Source organism: Corvus brachyrhynchos, unplaced genomic scaffold, assembly GCF_000691975.1.
Source record: "Corvus brachyrhynchos isolate BGI_N302 unplaced genomic scaffold, ASM69197v1 scaffold229, whole genome shotgun sequence".
In the NCBI taxonomy this organism is placed as follows: Eukaryota; Metazoa; Chordata; class Aves; order Passeriformes; family Corvidae; genus Corvus; species Corvus brachyrhynchos.
In genome coordinates this window covers 7739756-7747127 of record NW_008240042.1, presented here as the reverse complement: position 1 = coordinate 7747127, position 7372 = coordinate 7739756, and positions in this window count along the sequence as shown.

Genomic DNA, 7372 nt, shown 5'->3' with positions numbered 1-7372 from the left:
AAATTGTCAGATTTCATTCATCTTCACCTTGATCAATGTGATTCTACCACCTTCTATTATTACTTCAAACCATCTCTTGGAAGCATTATGGAACCCTGGTACCTTCACATGTTATTTTTTGAAATCAGGATTATCCACTCTATTATACTTTTATATATGCCAGAACCTTGACCATCCCTTCGTGCAGGGCTGAGTTTGGCTTGGTTATCCCAAACATGTCTCAGGATAAAATCTGAAGGTGTATTCTGTACCTTAAGCCAGCTGGCCTGCTGTTGATAATGTCAGGAAAGTATCCCAGAACTTCTGTCTCACTCATAATGGGAACCTGCTTCTTGGCTGCATCCATTAGGAAAAATCACCACCTATCACAACCTATTTCATTGCTTTTCTGCAGTTCTGAGTGCCTCCAGGGGCTAAAAATTGACTCGTCAAATGTCATCATTCCTCTTCATTGGAAAATTGTTTGCCTTTACCTTACAAGAATTCTTCAAATTGTCAGTTTTTTAAACTGATGTTTTCACACTTCCAAGGTAGACAATTCTGTTTGTGTTAGACAATCTCACATACTTGGCTGCCTACTCAACAATTTCCCCCTTCTACCTCCCAACTGATAAGTCACCCTGAGAATACAGTTCAAAAAAGAGTGAAGCAACCACATCTACTGAACTTTCTGTAAATCTAAACATTAACAAACTTACTTGATATCAATATCCAAGTGTGATTACGCTGTTCATTATGTAAACTTCATTGAAACAATAAATTCTGCTGAGTGAGTGCTGGAAAGACAGCAGATTAACAACTCACACTACAATATAGCCTAAAAATACCAGAGTAGAGACATTTCATAAAAAGTCAGTTGTGGGTTACTGTTCCAATCAAGTTTCTTGCCTCTGTATTGAAGCTTCTTTCTACAATGAAAATGACTTGAGGGATCTTGATGGAACATGCGCATTCTGCCTTTTGTCATTGGCTAAAATACACACGTAACACTAAGGGTTATATGGTCAACACAGTAGAAACCAGGGTAAGAACCTCCCAGTTGCTGTGATCAAAAGGAGTTTGAGTGCTTAGCAAAGCAATAGTCACTGCTGAATGTAGGCTCATTCTTGCGTGACAAGGCAGAACCCTAATTCTTCTAAGTATGCTTAGACCATCCACAGAGTCTTTGTGGTGAGAGCTTCCCCTGTGGTTACCAGACAAATTGTATTGGTGAACACAGTATTTTAGAGGAAGAGAAGTAGGACAAAACCCTCATCTCCTTGAGGTAACACAGAACTGTACTTCTCTTCTCCCATGGAGCTATTTACATTCTATTTATAGAAAAAAGTTCTCTTGTTATAGGAAAAGCATAAGTTCAATTCATGTTAGGAGAACATGGATAATGCATGAATTAAAATTACAAAGTCTGAGCTTGCTAAAACCAGTCTTTTTCAAACAGCATTCATACCATAATAATAATACCTACATGGTAGGCATGTGTGTCAGCTCTTTCAATGGACTCAAGGTTCACCAAAAACCTTCCTGGTTTGGCCTCTGCTTGGAATACACACAAAAAAGCACAGCCATTGAAAACAGATCTCCTGGAGCACAACTTTATTCCAAACTTGACACAGCATTGCTTAAGAAGTAGAATTTCCTCAGATATATTTCCATGAATTTTAATTTACATAAACAAAGAAATCATCCAAGCTCAGACTGGAACATCCTCCTTCCTAAATTAGTTCTGCTTGAATATCTGGGGAGTAATGGGCTCATCAATGTGAATTCAGGTGTGATGAGAATATCACATACTGCTATTGCTACTTTTTCCATGTCTTATCACCAGAATATAAGAAAAAGTCATGGAAGCAGCACTAATTATGTTCTTGCAAAATACTTCCTGAAATGGCACTAGGTAGATGGCCAAAGTATTCATCTCCTGCAACCAGCAGCAAACTCTCTTCACCGAACTATAATAAAAAAATAAGGCACTTCAACTATTTATGTTTTTGTTCAAAAGACAAGTTAGACATTAATAGGTTTAATGTTTATAGACCTTCTGAAAAAAACTTGTGTTCATAGAACATTTGTAGGTAATTTACAGTTATTGTTGATTTAACTCATTTACAGGCCTTTCTAATGCAGTGAAGATGATTTTCCCTCTGTCTTTCCCCCTGAGACTCACACTGGTGGCAAAGTCAACTTTACAATAACAAACTAAACGGTATCATTTTGTTAGTTTTTCAGCACAGTAGCAGAAACACTCTGCTGGACCCCTGCTGCTGCTGAGATTTCCTGTCATTGTTTGGAAAGTTAAAGTCAGTAAAAACACAAACATTTGGGGTCACAGATTTGTAGCCCCAACCTTGGCACTCTAATACTCAAAGTATATTGTGGGTAACTGAAGCCATGTCACTTGTAATTAGTTTTACCCTTGGCTTCTGCACTCAGCACACTTCTCTAAGTGAAAAGTAGCTTCTGGTACTGAAAATTGGTTTACATTTAACATTTCATTAAAAACAATGCAACATTGTTGATCTCTACTCATAAAAACCTATAAGAAGGTGCACTTCAATTATCACTTTGCTAAGGGGCTAACACTGTGCCTGTAGAATGCCTCCTGGCTGTCCCTGAGACGCAGTTCTTACTGAAGAAGCCTGCTAAAGACGGTCAGTTTAAGCATTGTGTGAAGCACAGTCTTTGTTCAAGTCAGGGGACAGCATCTCCCAGGGACTGCCTCCAAGTCCTCGTCCTCGCCAGAGACAAAATAAGTTAAGCCCTGGAGGCATGGAAGCTAATCAGAAAGAAGTTTGCTCTCCAGATCTGTGGTGCCACAGCACTGTTGGATTACTTCCGATTTCCCAGATGGCAAGATTTATGTTCAAACTGCATGTTGGAATTTGGGTCTTTGGGGTGGGTTTTTTTTCACTGTAAAAAAAAAGTAATAATGACCTTAAATTCCTTCAACAATTACATATTCATTTTAACTCTCCTACTGAAGATACTGTTACTTCTCTTACATTCAGACTCCTTTCTGTTATTAAACTTTCTTTGAAATTAAACCCATTCATTTAAGTACAAAAAAAAAAAAAAACCAAACAAAAAAACAAAAACCACAATTGAGATTTGAGTGCATAGCTGAGTACCCTTTTCTGTGCTGATCTGGGCACATTTCAGGAAATACATTATTTACATCTATACCGTTAAGATCTCCAGGAGTTTCCTGGTGCATTTTAAGCTTCCTATGCCTCCATTAACAGCCTGCCTTCATCACAGGAGAATCAATCTTTAGTTCTTCATAGCTATATTACAATTTATATGTTTTTTGGACAGAACTAAATTCTTAGACAAGGTTTAAAAGTATTACTCAGCTCTTGAAGGCTTGTACCCAGCAATGTCTACCAGTAAAAAAAAAAAACCCACCCCACAAATCCAAATGATGGCTATAAGGGATGCACAAATTGGTTGCCAAGATAAGCTTGTAGTGCAGTTGAATTACTCCAAGTCAGACAACTGTCCTTCCTGGACATGAGACATGGGGATCTATTTAAACTGCTTGGCATGGCACTGCATTTATTCACTTGATAGGTTTAACCTAAATAACTAAGTTATTTTAAGTTATTATCATACATGTAGCTGCCCTCCCCTCTTGTTGTTGTAACCTTGACAAATTAGTAGTTTTTTAGACTAGCATCATTTCTGAACTACATGTTTTACAGTTCAGGCTTCTTCATAATCCATACTAGTTTTTGTGTATCTGGCACAACGCTTTCCCACCTGTCACAGCCTCATGATACAACTTTGACAATTACTTTTTGCTAAAAACTGTTAAAGACAAGACAACAAAATGTGTTTTTGCTATTTCACTATTTGGTTTTCCTCCATTTTGTCTGAACTACTCTCTTACTCACCTGAGTTTAGAAACTAAAGTTTCATCACAATAAATTAATTTTCAACAAGTTTGAACAAGGGGGAAGACTTCCAGTGAAATAAGACAATTGGTCATGTATAAACAATGAAGTGTTCAGCATTCAGCTGTGTTTCTGCAAATCAGTCCTACCCTCAGCATGCATTGAGCCTGCTGGGAAATCTGTAGGCCAGATCTGCTGACCTAGCAAGAGGGGTTTTTCTTGACTTGATCTGGGAACAAATAGCTGAAAGTGACAAAGTTCTAAAATATAAGTTGAACTTACCCTCCTAGAACTGTTTAAGAGGAATGAGCTGTGAGAAAAACTTAATTCCTAGAATGGTAGTAGAAAATAAATTAGCTAAAAAGCAAATTTTTCTTTCATTCTAAATCAAGTCAAAGTCAGGATTTATAAGCTGATTTTCTTCACTTTTTTCTTGGTTTGCAAAATTATGTGTACAGACGATAAAAGAAAGATGATCTTGCCTCTCTGAAGTAAGAGGTAGCCGGATATAGAAACAATAGACCTTTTTTAATTGATCAGAACATGTATTGGAATCAAACAGTTTTACTTGGAAGAGCCAAGTAAAGAAAATAAATGAACTCCTAAATACAAATCAGTACTACAACTAACCCTGCCAAATAAATAAAGGAATTTTTCTTAAAAATAGAGATCCTTCTTACCAGCGCACTTTGGCCACAGCATGCTTATTAACAGATAAAGGCCATACCATTTATAATGAGACCATTGTAGAAGCCCTCTGTAACATTTCAAGCATCCATAGGATTATATGACTTTATTTCTTCCCAAGAAAAGTTAGCACTTAGCTAACTGAATGGGCATGTGTCTTACAACTTATTTTCATGATTTAAAGTGCCACCAAAAATTTCCAAGCTCTCTATCATGGGAGTGTCTCTTTTCCTAGATTGTCTTACTGGCAAAAAGAGATCTTTGATAGTTTTTTCTGAAAACACATAGACTTTTCTCATTTCTAACAGCAAAGAAAAACAAGACAAAACTGGGTCAGAAACGAAAAGCATAACAGGTGCAGGTTTTCTTAAATACAAGAAAACTCCCCAGTCTTGGATCTTGGGGTGGCAGAGGTAGATAAGTAATATGCCTGTACATAAAGATTGATGCTTCAGTGGAAGGCTGCCTCTCAACCTGTTAAAGATATTTAAGTAGGGTTAGTTTTCCAGCTACTCTTGATTATTCTGAACTTTTACTGAGCTTTTATTCAGTTATGCTTTTGTTATCAGCTGAAAAATAGACAAAAACCTCAGTCTGTCTTTTTGGAGTCAAAGCACAGGAACTGTAGTTCATCTGACTCCTCAGACATCAAAAGGTGATCACTTAGATGTCACTTGACTTCTGCATGTATTGGCATTCATAGTTGATGCAAGCCCAAGAATTAAAATTGGCTTTCATGGTTTTGGCCATTCAAATCAGAAACAAGATCCCATTAACCTGAGAAGGTCTAGATTGCACTTTTTACTCAGGACAATAACAACTTCAAAAGGATCAAGACAACACCATTACCTACAATACCAATACAGACACTTCAAAGTTTCAGACATTATATGGACTGCAAAAGTTGCAAAAACTTGCTATGAACTGGTTGAAAAAAAATCAAACTAGAAAAAAAATAGATCTCCGAATATTTTAGAGGTTAGCACAAATTGAGCTTCTTGTAGCATTGCTTGCACAGCTCAGTATCCAAACTGTGATGTGATGCATCACTTAGGAGGCATTTAAAACTTCAAAGACTCTTCTTTTTCCTGCATAGTGTAGTTTTGTTCCCTGAGACAGAAGGCTAAGCTATTACAGTGCCACATTCCCATGCCTTGGAGCAGGGGTAATCCTTCCAGACAGCCCTTGCGTGGAGCAGGTAACCAAGAAAGTTTAGTCACTTAGAACACACACCACCCTAACTCAAAAGAGCAGCTTGGAAGAGCTAACAGGGTCCTGTGCTGTCATGTCACACAGAAAAGGTTACTTTTTTTACAGTAATACATATGATTTTCACCAATCTATTACTCCTTGGCCTGCTATGCAGGCTGACATACTGTCACCATAATCACAGAGAGTGGCACAGAGCAGAAAGTATTCTAATGGTATTTATCAGTACCTAGAAAGATGAAAGGAAAAGCATAATAACGCTCCCAACACAGAGAGAAAACACTTGTCAACACCACTGATGGGCTAATGAAGGGTCAAAGATACCTTATCTTCTCAGCATCTCAAAGCATCCATCCTTTTTTCCCCCCCCCCCTCAAAACCTTGCCTGATATTTTGCTGCCTAGTACTTAGCCCTTGTTCCCATCCACTTCTTTTCTCAATTTTCTTGTCTCAAGCTCAAAATTCAGCAGATGTCCTTGCAAATTAAGAAGGAAGCTTATATATTTTTCCTTCCTGATTGGGCTTTCTGCCAGCTATCGGGAAGCAATAACCTTCAAAAGGTGACTGTCAGCCAGATTATTGGCAAGCAACATCCTCGTAATTCCAAACAGCAAAGTGTAAGAGACAAGGGCAAGTACAACTCTAGCTCTTTTACCTCCCAATATAGCAACCTGCTTTTATTTTTACACAGTGACCATTACTTCTATTAGGGACATACTTTGAAAAGTTCTTCACCATCAAAGATTAAAACTGACAGTGCAGGATCAAGAATTACTCCAGCCTAATATTTGGAAATCACACGCCAAACTTTGTCATTAGATATTGATCATATTTTACAATAACACCAATAATGGGAGTGATGGTGGCCACCCACACAGATAAAAATGCAGCCCCTACACGGTGGGGCAAGCAGGAGATACATCCTCTGCACTCACTGGAAAGGATGAGGTGACCCATGAAAACACGCAGCTGCCCAGGCCTCAGGCTGCAGCCAGGGCCAGAGCCTGTCACTGGTGTCAGAGGTCAGCAGAGACAGCAGCTGTCCAGGTGTGACAATCTGCCCAGCCTGGTGGCAGAGATAAGGCAGGCACTCAGGGACCTTGAGGAGGTAGAATATGCCTCCCCCAGACCACCGTCCCCAAGACAAACACACCACCAACAGCCAGGGATCCCCTGTCCTCCCACCACCAGGCAGGAGGGGACCAAGGCAAATGCAAACAGGTTCTGCTGGGGAGAGGAGTTGGCAAATACCTACCCACTCAAGTGCCCTGACACAATAGGCACTTGGGGACCAGGCAAATGACAGGAGAGGAGTTGGCAAATACCTACCCACTCAAGTGTCCTGACAATAGGCACTTGGGGACCAGGCAAATGACAATAGGCATGAAGATCCATCAGGAAGGCTGGAGGAATTGCCTAGGGCAAGTCAGATCTACCTCCTAGATCACAACCACCTCCTTAAGACAAGGATAGGGCAGTTGTCATTGGTGACTCCTTCCTGAGAGGGACAGAGGGCCCAATAGAACCACCAGACAACACATAGGGAAGTGGGCTCCTCCCAACAAGAGCAGTGAGGACAATAGGGA